This window comes from Cryptotermes secundus, unplaced genomic scaffold (genome assembly GCF_002891405.2).
Source record: "Cryptotermes secundus unplaced genomic scaffold, Csec_1.0 scaffold337, whole genome shotgun sequence".
Classification (NCBI taxonomy): Eukaryota; Metazoa; Arthropoda; class Insecta; order Blattodea; family Kalotermitidae; genus Cryptotermes; species Cryptotermes secundus.
In genome coordinates, this window is record NW_019733323.1 from 964,653 (window position 1) to 979,685 (window position 15,033).

The 15,033-nt window shown below is 41.3% G+C and overlaps 2 long non-coding RNA genes across 2 annotated transcripts in view; one reads left to right on the forward strand and one right to left on the reverse strand.

The window, feature by feature from the left end:
- LOC117282592 overlaps positions 1-15,033 on the reverse strand; it is a 74,426-nt gene that overhangs the window by 52,772 nt on the left and 6,621 nt on the right. The gene's annotated exons all lie outside the window — the stretch shown is intronic.
- LOC117282593 overlaps positions 1,079-15,033 on the forward strand; it is a 28,103-nt gene continuing 14,148 nt past the window's right edge. The window contains exon 1 of the long non-coding RNA XR_004513389.1: positions 1,079-1,228. This is a non-coding gene — a long non-coding RNA (uncharacterized LOC117282593). The remainder of the gene's footprint in view (positions 1,229-15,033) is intronic.

Genomic DNA, 15,033 nt, shown 5'->3' on the forward strand with positions numbered 1-15,033 from the left:
TTGGTTTCATTAGCACCTCGGTTACAAGTTCTCTTAATTACAATTACGAGTATTACAGCGCTATCGCTGATTTACACAATTTACAGTTCACCGTTACACACGCACTAGGATTCTGAGTTTCCCCTAGTCGTCTCCTACCAACGGTTCTCAACACAGAAACCAGCACTTCAAATCACTATGAAGTCTTCTTGCTGTTTCGTTTTCAATCACTCTGGAACCTCGGAACTCAACTAGAAACTTTCATACTCACTGATCCGCAAACGACCTTTATTATCCCCTATAAACTTTCGACGCCGACCTACTGAAAACACGTCACGTTGTCGCTATTCACTGTTGGGTCACGTAACTGCTACGCGGAAGTGTGAATACCGAGCCTTTACCTAGAAACGGGTTGCATAACCCAGTTGTTCTATTGTTGTGAACGTATATTACTTAGCAATGGCTGTTTCTTTGGCTCAACCGCTTTCGAATGGAAAAAATACGCCACAGTTTATTTCCCATCCCATCCCATCCCATCCCATCCCATCCCATGATACATGCTCTGTTCATCTCACCCTCCTCCATTTCATCATTCTGATAACATTCGGCGAAGAGCAGGGTCTGCAAATTCTCTTCAGTGTCCTGTCTCTCTCCCTCCCTCTGTCCTCTGACATCCTCAAACTGTGCTTTCCCCTCAGAGGGAGAGAGTCACTTTCATTTCATCTAAACAACAAAACAGGAAGAATTATGGTTTATATAATTTAATACGACTGTAGATGAGGCAGAAGAGAAGAAAAAATTGTACGGACTGATCTCCCAAATTTAGTCTGCTCTAAATTTTTTATGAATGTAATCGTAATTTGCTACCGTCTTTACCGAACAAACTTGCTACTTTTACATTATGATTCTGCTCCTAATTTTGGGACGAGACACGAATATAAAAAGATTCCATTTAATTTTCTTCGAGGAATATTATAAAGGAAGAAAATGAATGAAGTCAATAAGAAATTACATTTGTTCAGAGTTTTCGCTTAATTATGGTCGTTTTTATAACTGTAAACAAATAGAGCCATTCTTTTAACACACAGATAAACTACCGCTTCCCTCTGGAAAGAAGGCTCATTCGCCCTGTCTTCCAAGGAAACAAAATTCATAGCTTGGCGTGAAGTACAAGAGCCAGGAGAAATCCGCACGTCCACTCCACATCTGCAGATGCCAATGGTTTACAGGAGCCTCAAATACAGAAAAGGTAAGAGACATTTATTATCTGCGAGTAGCTGTTGTATTTACAGTTAAATATGGCAATAATTTAAGCTCCAGTTTTGTCCTCTCTTCTGTACAAATTTATAGGGAAATGTAGTCACGTGTTTTGGTATAAAGCGAAATGCTAAATATCCGAATGTGATACAAATAATCTGGAGAATGCTATTATACAATATTTTTATGATTTAGTATACATGTTCTCCTTGTTTAGAAGTAACACAGAGTTAATTAAAGGAAGTTAAGGATTGAACATATAACATAGTAATACGAATTGAAGTATATGTAAAATTTGAATAAAATACAGCAGTATATAACAGGCGCCGTCATTTGTCCTCAAAAGCATATCCCTAAGGAAAGCAACTGCAATTCGCCTGGAGTGTCCTTAAACTATACCGAAATTACGACATTTTTATTTAGTACATCACATAGATGTAGCCATATCTCCACTCACGAAACTTTCCTTCCCCAGAAAAATATAGAGAAAAGCGAAAAGGTATGATATCACACATAATTTATACAATTTTATTTAGGACTGTGGAGATGCATAATACTAACTTTCTGCAATATAAAAGGTAAATCTATCCCTGTACCAGGCCGTGATGGCCCATATCGTTGTGAGACGTCGAGACTCCCACATTTTCTCTAGACAGTCGCCTCACAGATTACAGTAAGGTTGTCAGTCTTACGCGCCGGCTGCCCATTACAGCCCACGAAGATTCCTGGTACTCATTTCTGTTAGAAGCTGAGTCGACCCCACAGCCATAGTGCGGCTGGAACGATTAGATCAATTGAAATAAAAAATTCACCTCATCAAGACTCGAACCCGCGACCTTCCGGCTTGTAGCATAGTGCCTCAACCAACTAAGCTATCGTATGCCCCTTTTGTGCAGTAAATGACTGTCATAATACGAAACAGCAGTTAAATAAGATTTAGCATATGGGACCGATTAAGGTTGCCTACCAATGGAAAAAATTTGAAGAAATGTGTTATATGCATATGGGATTCTCACAATAGAGCCTGCGGAGAAGAACTCATGCAACTGTGCTCAAAGTCAGGTTTGAAGCGGATTAATCTCCACGCACGTCTCAAATCTCTGTGCTTAACAGAGTGCGTGACGTAGCAGTACATATCGATTTATGGGAACCTGAGCAAAGTCCACGTTTCAGTTATCTGAAGTACACGGTGATACGCGGTCTTGCAACATCACGATGTTGAAATCACCTTCAAGATCAGGTGGAGTGTGCGCCAGGGAGAGATTGCAGATTCATTAACGACTCGAATTAAATCGATCTTATTCCATATTGTGGGCTCATATGAATGTGGCAATGACTTTTCGGATTCCACAAAAACCGGAGGATTTATTGAGTAAGTGGGTAAGGACTCTCCTCCATGAAGATGGCTACTTTATATGTGTTATTAAGGAAACAATTTATCCTTACCGCAGAAAATTATCTTCTGGGTTCTCTTCTGCACAAATTCACATTACTCTCAATATTATTAGACAATTACGACAGTGATACCAATATCTGAGTATACATAGCGTAACACGGTAAACTGTTTAGCGACTAATTAAGTTAAAAAGATTTAGAAGAAAGCTGTCTTGCGCTAATCTGATGCATTGTCCTGGCATTTGTCTGGAGGGGATGAGGAATAACACGTAAACCTCGATCAGGATAGATGACCTCCGGTAAATGTTCGAATCTGGAACTTTCCTTCATTTGATTATGTTCTCAGTCTCAAGTGGCCTCACTCTGAAAGATTTCCTTTCTAAATCTTGTATTCATTTCCTATGTTCTGTAAAATTGCTTTATTCCCATCCTTTTGTTTTCGTACTAGTAATAACATTAAATTTAAATGCTGAGTATAAACGCGAATTTACATAATTATTACACGTCCAGTCCCTTCGTATCTTTTAAAATCGAGTTCTATTGTAAACAAAATGTATCATTTTTCGCTTAGTGTGGAAGATGGTTTGTATGAAATTCCACAATTCTCGGAATCGCCTTCATTTGGTCTCTGGATGGTGCAATTGCAGATCCCCGAAATTACGGTCAGGTTGCAGTGTGGAAAGTAATTAGCCACACGGTGCCTATGCTTTGTGCTGAACTCGGATTAAATCGCCATGGACATCACAGTCAGCCATACAGCAAAGTTTACCCCTAAGGATACGGCAACTTCTCTGTCGCGATAGCATGGAGTGTAGTTGAAACGCAAGGATGAAGAGAAGTTTCAACGGCAGTATGAGATGTGTACTTAGCGTCTCGCATTGTATGAGACTGCAAAAGCTAATGCTGAAATAAGCCTGCGGCCTGCAGAAAAATTGCATTAATTACTGTTAAGAAGAGTAAACAGTAAATTCAACATTTTGACAGTGAATTCAAAAGTCATAAGTTTATCCCTCTGCTTGATAATATTAATGATTTTGCTTCAGTAATGTAAAACCACAGTCAAAGTATTAAAAAATCGTTGTACAATATTTAGTATAGCTTTCCACTGTCGTGCTTAATTCTATATGAAATCGTGGGGAGAGAACTATCAAAATTCCGGAGGGACATCGTATGCATACAAAATTTCAACAAAAAACCTGAAGGGAGAAGATAACTGGATAGACGAGGCGTAAATATGTTGCTAATATTTCTAGCAGTTCTTAAAACAAACTGCAATAATCTGTCTCATGATAGCATCCATTAGCGATGACTATCTGGTTCTAAAAAAGGCGGGGATTTTTTTTACTAATGAGCAACTGTCAGATTATCAGTAGGAATCTGCTCCATGAGTGACGTTTATTCTCTTGTTTATTCATATTTTTGCTTCTTTTTCATTCATGTTTACTTTTGATTTCTTCATTCCCTATTCTCAAGTCGAGAGAGACGCGTTAATAGTTTTCACTGGCCGAGTAGAGTCTGTAGTCTCCCGTTATCAACGCATTCGCGGGAATCCGACAGAATCATTGGAGCTGCACTCGCTCATACACAGCCCACATCGCTCCTTTTCGCTTCTTCTACGAAAGCAGCCGTTGACTATTTCCGTGCAGAATAATCCATCTCATATTCGTTCAGCGTCTCAAGAAGCTTCCCGGCGTTTCGGAACCTGGAGGTTCATCAACGTGTTCACAATAGGTAGCCGCTTTTCCCTGTCCTGTGCTAGATGAATGCAGTTCACTTCGTCACAACCAACTGCTTTAAGATGCATCCTATGATTCCCCATGTAAGTCTAGGTCTTCAAAATGTCTTTTTCCATTCAGATTTTCCGACCAACACTTCGTATGTGTTTTATTACTCCAATTAGTGCTACATAACCCGTCCGTATCACCATCCTTACTATACATTTTTCTTCAACCTTCTATCAATTCCTATCACTGCGGTTCTCATATCCTCAGCACACTATCAATATAAGTCCATTAATATGAGAGGCAAAGCTTCTCATCCATGCGAAACTGCATGTAAAATTATTGTCCTGTATATAATAAAATTTAAATTTCTCAAAGCAGATGGACAGGTAATATTTTCTGAACTTAACGCCAACAATTATTTTGGAATTTACCGAAAGCAACTCTACGAAGTTTTAACTAGCTGTTCAACTCTCGCTTACTGGAGGACGTAAGAATACCTGCTGTACTGCAAGAGATCTGTAGCTCCTTGAATTTTTTGACGAAGATAGATCAGCACTGAGATTACACAATGTTAAGCAAGACTGGAAAGCGGTCATGGTTGATGAGTACGTAAGGAACCAGAACGGAATACTCGGAGCCTATTTCAGGGCACTATCCAAGCATTCGTGAGGAACGGATAATCGGAACCATGGAAGACCGAAAAGAAGATAGCTGGCAAACTAGAATGTATTCGGACTGTGCACCTCTTGATTACAATTTTGAAGTTATCGACTACAACAAGTTCAATAGGCTTTGTGATAAACAACATAAGTTGCGATATTTTGTGATCACCCATTTCCTTAACACTTATTATAGCGTTGAATTATTATCAGTATTAAAAGTTGATAAATCATCTCTACAGTTGATATATCGTCAATATATAACACAACTGTCTGACGGTCAGCATATAAACCTATCGACATAATTTAATGCGAATGAAATGCATTTACATCGGTCTGAATCTCGAGGAAGGCTACAATGTGCCGTGCCGTGTCGCGTCGTGTCGTGTCATTCCGTATGTGCAAAGTGTTGCTATCCGGCACGCGACCTAGACATAGACAGCGAAACAGCTAAATCCACAATAAAAAATCTTCCTCGAAATTGGGCAAATTACTTAGGGAGTCAAAAATTTTCTCACCATCCGTGGAATTAAAATGTTCATTATCATGTTCACTAGGTTCCATCACTGGTCTGTATCCACGGGTCCCTAGCCAAATCAAGTATGTCCACACTCTTACTTCCAGTTTATTTAAGACCTATAATAATGTATTTTTTCACGTGTGCCTAAGTCTCTCAAATGTTTTCTCCCATTCAACTTTTGAGTAAAAATTAATGTGTCTTCCTGACCTCTCAAATTCATGATACTGTACAGTTGTCCCCGTGCTCTTTCATTTCTTCAGTGGCATTTTCCCGAAAAATTATTTTCATAAAATTAATGAAACATAAACAAATAAGATTATCAGGTCAGGAACTACAAAGTAGGAGATCAGATTTCCTCAGAGTGATGAGTATGCAGACAGTCTGGGTAAAAGAATAACCTGAAGATTTAGGTAGTAGGATAAAGTGAAACGTTGGTACCATGTACCAAATCGTAAGGCGTTGCATCTCAGTCAGATCGTAATCTGAGACCAAAGTTTCATTTTAAACATCACATATTGCCTTTTGTGGTTAAAACTGTAGACTGATGTTTCAGCATGATTTGCAATCGCGACTGGTTTAATTCGAATGAGTCTTAACACCGTCCCACGGTGTATACAATATGCAGAGAGTAGCAAACTGACATACATCTTATTCATACAGTCGATTGTAATACCTGTGATCTATTTCCTGTGCAATGGAAACAATGGGCAGTTCGGATAAAACACACGGTGACGTGAAGAACTTTGTTTCACAACGAAGCAAAGCAGACAAATAATTAGCCGCCGCATAACATGTTTAAATATTTTTAACATTTCTAATATTTTAATCGCCTGATTTAGGAGGAAATTAAAAGGAGATTGAACTCGGGTAACGCTTGCTACCATTCAGTCCAGAACCTTTTGTCTCCTAGTCTCCTATCCAAAAACTTAAAAATTAGAATACAAAAAACTATAATTTTCCCTGTGGTTCTGTATGTGTGTGTGAAACTTGGTCTCTCAAGGGAGGAACATAGACTGATGGTGTTTGAGAACAGGGTGTGGAGGAGAATATTTTGAGGTTGAAGAAAACTGCATAATGAGGAGCTTCATAAATCTTATTCTTCTCCAAGTATAATTAGAATGATCAAGTCAAGGATAATGAGGTGGGCAGGGCATGTAGCAAGAATAAGGAGAAAAGGAATGCATATAGGATATTGGTGGGAAAGCCAGAAGGCATGAGACCACTGGTAAGACCAAGGCGTAGATTGGTGGACAATATTAAATTGGATCTTAGAGAGATAGGATGGGATGGTATGGATTTGATTGATCTGGCTCAGGATAGGCACCAGTGGAGGGCTCTTGTGAACATGGTAATGAACCTGAGGGTTCCATAAAATACTGGGAAGTTCTTGAGTAGCTGCAGAATTGGCGACTCCTCAAGAAGGTCTCAGCCCCATGAGTGAGTGGGTACCTACCAAAGCACTTGGCGCCACATTCCAGAATACCGTAGTCAATTACATTTTCACGCATTTTTGTTATTTTCATCTTCCTCCAACTTAAGGATTGGGTGCTTCATGCCCACTCTGATGTTCAGAAATATTAACACATATATTAATATTCACTTCTTTGTCTTTCAAAGTCTCTATGCCCTTTAGAATTATGTAAGTATACTAATGTTGGCCATCTACTATCTTGAAATTTATTTACTTTTTGTTTCCAATGTAATTGGCATTCCTTCACTTCTCACGCCACATTTTCAGTTTGTAGTATACCACTTTCTACATAAATATGCTGAATTTTATAGTATATATAGTTTTACTTCGTATTTACATGCAAGAAGGTAAAGCTGTACCTGGTCTTAACTAATTATGCACTACACCGTGAAGGCGTATGGTGGAATGGATGTATAGATCCATATTTTCTTGACCTCGGCATTAGCTGGAGGTGAGTGGTCAACTTCACGTTCCGGCTGCTTTAACTCCGAGACCCCAGGTACCCACTGGATAGGAGGTTGGGTGAACCCCAGAGTAGGTCTGGACGACGTGGAGAAAATTCTTGACGCTACAGGGACTCGAACGGCGACCCCTCAGTCGTTCAGCCCGTAGTCGGTCCCTGTACCGACTACGATATCCCGGCTGCTCCATATTTACATGCTCTTTCAGAATTAATTTATATATTTCTTTATTCATACCATTTTATTATAAATTTGCAATAATTCATTATTTTTTCTTTCGATATTCTGTCCCGCAAAGATGCAGCTAGGAGCAACGACATTATGAAATCTCACATGTATTCACTGTTACTCCCTTAGAGGCCCTTTTTTCACTGGCTCTACAGCCCCCTTGGGCCCTGGCATCTGATCATTTCAGTTTTATGATTATTTTACACACGGTAGGACTTCTTGGACGAGTGATTAGTCCGTCGCAAGGCCTCTACCTAAACACAGGACAACACAAACACAGAATAAACTCATACATATATGCCAAACATCCATGCCTTGTGTGGGATTCGAACCCACAATCCCGGCTTCCGAGCGAGAGAAGACAGTATATGCCTTAGACCGCTTGGCTACCGTGACCGGCTTTACAGGCCTATACGAGTATTAAATCTTCATTTACGCCTCAATGGCTAAAACAGGTCTCATTTGTTTAAATAAAATGAAGATTGTTTATACAGCAGTAGGACAGTGAACCATAATCCATTCCATTTAGACAGTTCGCGATGACAACCATTAGAAAGCTAATGCTTCCGTCGGAATTGGCCTACAGAAAGGAATCAGGTCATGTGACTCCCGATCACGCTAGAAGCTACCAGCTTAACTGCGTTTTGTGTACCCAAGAACCTGACCAATCATTCCGCCCTTCTAATGGATCAGTCTGAGTGAGGCAGGGGATGACGCAGATTGTTATGGGAGGGTAAGTGCAAATAATAATAAGGGGGATGATGAAGTGGGGGAGAAAGTCCTTGATGACGTCATGTGGATCGAACTGCCGCCAGACACTTTGAAGGGATGAAGTAATAAAAGTCAGTGGCGGCTCTCACATTTGATAAAGTCATAGACCCACGTTAAGGTATCATGTTGTTAGTTCGTCTTATTAACCCTTTAAATCACAGTGTATAATATGTGTATAATATATAAAAGACACTTCAATTTTGCACACAGAGTGTCTTTATCATTTTAGCATAATTCTCAAAGTAAACAGATATTTTTTCCTAAACAGCATTAACAGATTGAACTTCGTAATTGAGACGTATTGTACTTTCGGTGAAGTACGAACCGAATTTTTAAATATTATTAGATTAACTTAAGACTTGAAATGGATAAAAACCTTTGGAACTTTGCAATTTCCCTTTTGATAAATAAGGATATATTTTTAAATATATCAGTAGATCTGCTGTTTATGAAAACCACTTTATTCGATGAATGTTATTAACTAGGACAGTCAAGACGGTTTGTTTGATAGCACAGAAGTGTGTACGCCCATGAAGAATAATACCCTACATAAGTTTCTTTCTATTATGTATACTTTATGGACCTTAATCTATTGCAGATTGAGATCTATTTTCAAAAAAATAAAACCGAAACACAGACAAGCCATAAAGGCAAAAATTGTTTGTTCTCTTATTTGTATATAACGCAGCGAGAAACTTTGTAATTTAGGCAGTTAACCTACTGTTATTAAAGGTAAAAAAAGGAAAAGCTATCCCTGCAACAGGCCATGAAGTCCCATAGGTTTGTGAGACGTCGATGCTCCCAGAGTTTCTCTAGACATTCGGCTCACAGATGGCAGTAAGTTTTTCAGCCTTACGCTCCGGCCGCCCTTTACCCCCCCCCCAGGAAGATTCCTGGTGTTCATTTCTGTTAGAGGCTAAGTCGACCCCAGGGACATAGTGCAGCTGGGAGGATCTGGAACCCGCGACTTTCATACGGTGTGGTGAGAGAACTTCTGGAGAAAGTTCGTTTGGAAAACCCATGTGAAGATTTGTGGAGATGTCTAAGATAGATCTTAGAAGCATTAGTTTTGAGGAGGGGAACAGGATAGAAAGAATTAGGTGAAAATCGTGGACAAAACGTCCACAGCCATAATGTACTGGGAACTCCAGTGGCAGTAATGCTACTGGAATTTACGGTTCCGCTACAAAATTTAAAACTATGATAGCCAGTATAATGATATTCTAAGTTAATGCAGGACAGCTTCTCTTTGTTTGCAAATTCAGTTCGTTAAAAATAGAGACTGATATAGAGATCATTTCTAATTATTTTCTTCTTCTTCACATCTAAATCAATTTCACAGGGCCTACAGTCCTTATTTTGAAGAAAACTAAGCAAATTTATCAGATAACAAAGTTGTGTGTGTGTGTCTACGTATCTCTGTATCCTTCCTATCAACTCCTGAATGCGTGAACCAATCTTTATGAAATTTGGTATTGAGCCCATCTCAACGGCGTCCTTCATAAATCACTCCCATCAGTCTGTGTGTCTGTATGTGTATCCCCTACCGTTGCTAAGCAGCAGTTTGGTAGAAGCGTTACGGCGGCAACGAATGCGCATGCAACAATACAAGATTTGTTGAATGCGTCGTTTTATATGTGGTCCGTGTCGTATCAAAGGAAAGTAGAAGAGTATGTGTTCCCAGAACTTCTTGTATTAATAAGATATTTATTCTAACTCCTTTTAACTAACCGTAACAGCAGAGACCTTCTTGAGACTCTAATAGTAGGTCAGCTTGCCAAGATATTCCACCATTTATCGTACCAGAAATTCCATTGCCATGTTTGAAAGGGCCCGCAGCGTCAACACTCTTTATACTTCTGAACCAGTGCAGCCGGTTTCTTATTTGTATTAAAGCCTTACGAGACTACCCGATATATCAATAGCTGGCAATTTATTTAATGACACATTCACATCCATCTAACTCCATGAAGGTAACAGTCGCCCCAAATACTCAAGGAATTCCTACCTTTTACAGAAGTCAAAAGTTCATTAAATGTTAAAAACAGGCAGCCATCAACTTATGCCCTGAGTCATAAGAATTAAGTACAAGGTATACTTTAAAGATTATTTTAATATTTTCCAACCACTTACGCATAGGCCTTCCAAGAATTCTCTCGTCTTTTCATGTTTCCATTGTTTCATCCATAAACCTTATATGATACAGATTATGATGATTCATGAATTGTGAGAAGGTAAGGAATTGAAAGGTAATGATCCTGGTCTATAAGCAGGATATGCCTTCATTCGCCTGGACTGAGGGAAACGACGGATAACCACAATCAAGAAAGCCGGTAAGTCCTAGTTTCGAAGCCAGTATTTGCCCAGTACGAGTCCAAGTCGTTATCCTGAGATCAATATGTTCGTTAGGAGCCGAAGTGAGAATTTCTCAGGAACGCCATTTTGCTCAGATAAGTTTACGGTGAATGTTGATTTGTTGTCTAGGTAACCAAGTCTCTCCTTGACATGTCACACAAATCCAAAGGCTCCCCGTAGTCCCTGAATGGAACCGGAAACGGAAAAGTTTGAGTCTTCCGTATCGTATTTTAACGGTTGACATGTGGTCTGAATTACAAGGTCAATATGGTAATTCTTTTTCAATATTTACATTTGAAATAGCATAAAGTTTTGTTGCCGTAAGGAATGAATTAATAATATTATGACGGCGAATCAAATGTTAAAACACAAGACATAGGCCCTACGGCCAATAGTACAGATATAGAGTACTCCACGCGGTCTATTGTACTGTGGTGTGCCGCCTAAAAGCCAGAATATCTGAGTACATTGTTAGGTAACGGCTCGGTATCCACGGTTCCGTACCGTTGTAGGTGTGACACTGAAATAGGTTCATGCGACAAACAAAAGTTACCACGGAAATGGAAGCCAGGACTCGTGCAGTTTCTGCGGTAACGAATACATTTAGCTACCGGGACACAGAACACGTGAAACGGGACCTTTGAACAAGGTGTCGTCTAGGCTGTCCGAGTGTCGAATATTACAGACCAAGAGAGGTCAGAACTAAGACACAGAGAACAGAGAAGAAATGAGAAGAGGCGAACGGAGCTAAGAGCAGAAGAAACCAGATCAGCTAAGAACCAGAAGACGACAGACTAACCAGGTGGCATCGTCTGGAAGACTTTATTTCTGAGTGATTGTAATTTTAATTTAAACTACATACCCAATAAACAACAGCTTCGCCTAATCCGGAGCCCGTTAATTTCTTGTCGCCTTACTAGGATACGAGGGACCACCTCTGTGGTCTATGGGTCAGAGTTCCTGGCTACAGCCCCAGAGGTTCCGGGTTCGATTCCCTGCGCTACTAGATTTTCTGAGAAGTAGTGGGTCTGGAACGGCGTCCACTCAACCTGATGGTGATAACTGAGGAGCTACGTTAATGAAAAGTAGCGGCTCCGGTCTACAAAACTGAAATTAACGCCCGTGAGGATTCGTTGCGCTGACCACTCGACACCCTCTATCCACTAAAGTTGGCACTANTATTATTATTATTATTATTATTAGAGGGGGTGGGTTTCTCCATGCACTTAGACCAGTTATTGGTCCATTGTGCGTCCCCCTTTAATTTCTACTGTCCTTATACCCTACCGGTACTGGTGCGTGCTATCAGCCCTGTTCAGCCAACGAGGTTGGCCGTCGGTACCTGATATTTCCCCCATCTACCAGAGGCAGTGGAGACTACTTGGGCGGGAAACTGTTGCCTAATAATTTTGCTCAGAGGTCTCCTAGAGACATGAGGATCTTTTACGTGCCGTAAATCTACGACACGGGACCCACGGCTTAAAGTCCCTCCTGGAGGACTTGTTCCTTGAATTTTTCCGTCCTTAAAAATTCCACGACCTCCGCAGGGTTTGAACCCGCGTACCTTGAGTCATGAGGTGGGAACGTTACCCCTAGACTACGGAGGCCGTTAAAGTTGACACTAACTTCGCCGACAAGCGGCAGTTGCTCGGTTGGTATAGTTCGCTTGCGAACTAAAGCCAAGGAGTTTGTTTTCTTACCAGGATACGTGACAGTATTGTGCATTACAAAGTTATGGTCGGAAACAAAAGCGTAGACATCACTTGGGACACCTAGACCGGATTCATCTGGCTCAGGATAGAATCAATTGGCGGACTCTTTTGAATATGGCAATGAACTTCCGAATTCTTAACTTGGATATTTCCTTGCCTCGCTGAGCGGTTACTGGTTTCTCAAGAAGCTCTCTGTTCCATGGAGGCGACATGTTCCTCCGAAACATCAGTTGACTTTCTTAACGGACTAAATGACTAATTTATTGCTAAATTTCTGCTGGCCCTCGCCAGCACAGTCATTCTTGGTTCCACGGGACTCATGATAATATTTTACTGTCGACTACTTCACTTACTCACTGACTGTAAAATTGCTGTTGGACCTCGTCAGCACAGTGACTCTTAGTTACGAATCTCACGGGACTCATGGCCATATATCGCTGTTTGACGGCTCTGGGTGCCTTCTACTGGAAAGGACTACACGGCGTTATATCCCAGAAGAAATAACTCTAACAACCACTTCAAATCATACACCGAATACGTGGCTGTGAAGTGCGAGCAAGCTTCATCCCAGCCCGCCCGCCGTGTAGGGCAGAAAAATGGCTTACTGCTCTGGGGTTTACAAGCCGCCACAGACAGGAGCGAGCACTGCAAGTTGTGTCCTTTCCATATTTAAAACTGGTCAGATTCTGGCTCGTGGGAATGCATTGAATCTCGGAACAATGAAGCCTATGCTACAGACAGAGGGACGTGTGTGGGGGGGAGGTAGCTCAAACAATGGGGCAGATAACCCTACTCTCAAGTGTGCTTTATGATTTTGTTTCACTTCTTAAAACTGAGAGCCTGGATAAAGAATTTTAAGGGATAGTTTGTTAGTGCTGCTGATAAGGCGTGGCTGGGGAGGCTCGCGTGCTTATGACTTGTCATCCTCTGTGGTTGACACGGGGATCTTGACAGCTGAGAACGCAACACGGAGATATCAGAGCTGTCACAGACACCACTGGCTGCCCAGCGTGGGACTGGTGGCCACAGAAACTAACACTGCATTGACAGAACCCACAGTTCCTATACCAGCAATACAAAGGCCTATATGTGGACATCATTTTGAACCAGTTCCATCCACCCCCGCCTACCAACCTATATGCTTAACTACCACTTTACTGTGCGTAGTTTATATTCCTATAGCCTCAAACGGTAGGATGGTTAGTGAATAATTAACTGGAAAACAATTTGGATGGAAAAACGGCCATGTGCTAATTTTGGATAATATTCATATATTTGCCCAAAGGTGCTGAGGAAAATCTAAAAATCTCAGAATATCCCACCCCTGAGCCAATATCTGAAGCCTAAACCTCCAAAATACGAAAGAGGAGTGAGTCATTTTTCCTCCTCTGTTATTCAGTATTTAAAGTTGACGTTTTACACATCCTGCATACACAATTTGTTTCTTGCTACATGCCCAGTTTATCGAAGTCATTTCAATTTCACTACCCTAACAACGGACCGTACCTTAGGTCAGGCGATTAGTCGTGTCAGTTTCTGAATGCAGAGGCCCGGGTTCGATCGCGAGATCATCAGTATGCAATTTGTGATGACAAAGTGGCGCTGGGGCAGGCTTCTCTCCTAACAATTTTGTTATCCAATGTCAGTTGTCATCTTATCAATGCTTCATACTCCTCTGTCATTGGCCCATTTGAGGCCTCAGTATCACTTCTACAACCACAAAGAAACATGACAATACCTGGTGACATTTCTAAATCATGAATGTCCTGGTTATGTGAAGGTAAAAGTAATTCTATCCATGCAACAGGCCGTGGAGGTCCATAGGGTTGTGTAGACGTCAAGGCTTCCACAGTTTGTAGACAATCGGCCCCCAGATGACGGTGAGGTTATCAGCCTTAGCGCCGGCCGTCCTTTACCCCCCCCCCCCCCAACAAAATCCACCACTCTCTTCCTCCTATCCGCTGTGACANAAAATTCCTGGTACTCGTTTCTGTTAGCGGCTGAGTAGACAACAAGGCCGTGATGCGGCTGGAAGAATTATGTCAAATGAAAAATCCAATGACCTCATCGGGAATCGAACCCGCGACTTCCGACTTGTATCATAGTGTCTCAGTCAAGTGCGCTACCGCGCGCTCCATCCTCAGTGGGTAAAAGTAAAAAGGTAAAGTTGTCTCTGTGTTCAACTAATTAAGCAGTACGCCATGAAGGCGTATGGGAAATGGATGTATAGCTTGAACTCGGCACTAGTTGGAGGCGATTGGTCAGCTTCATGCTGCGGCCACTTTACCCGAGGAAAGAACCCCCCTGGTACCCATTGTATAGGAGGTTAGGTAGGCCCCATAGCCAGTCTGGACGACATGGAGGACTGAAAATTCTTGCCTCACCGGAAATCGAAATCCGACTACGTCCTCCAGCCCGTAGCCAGTCGCTATACTGACTGCGCTATCCCGGCTCCTCACGTCCAGCCCGTAGCCAGTCACTATACTGACTGCGCTATCCCG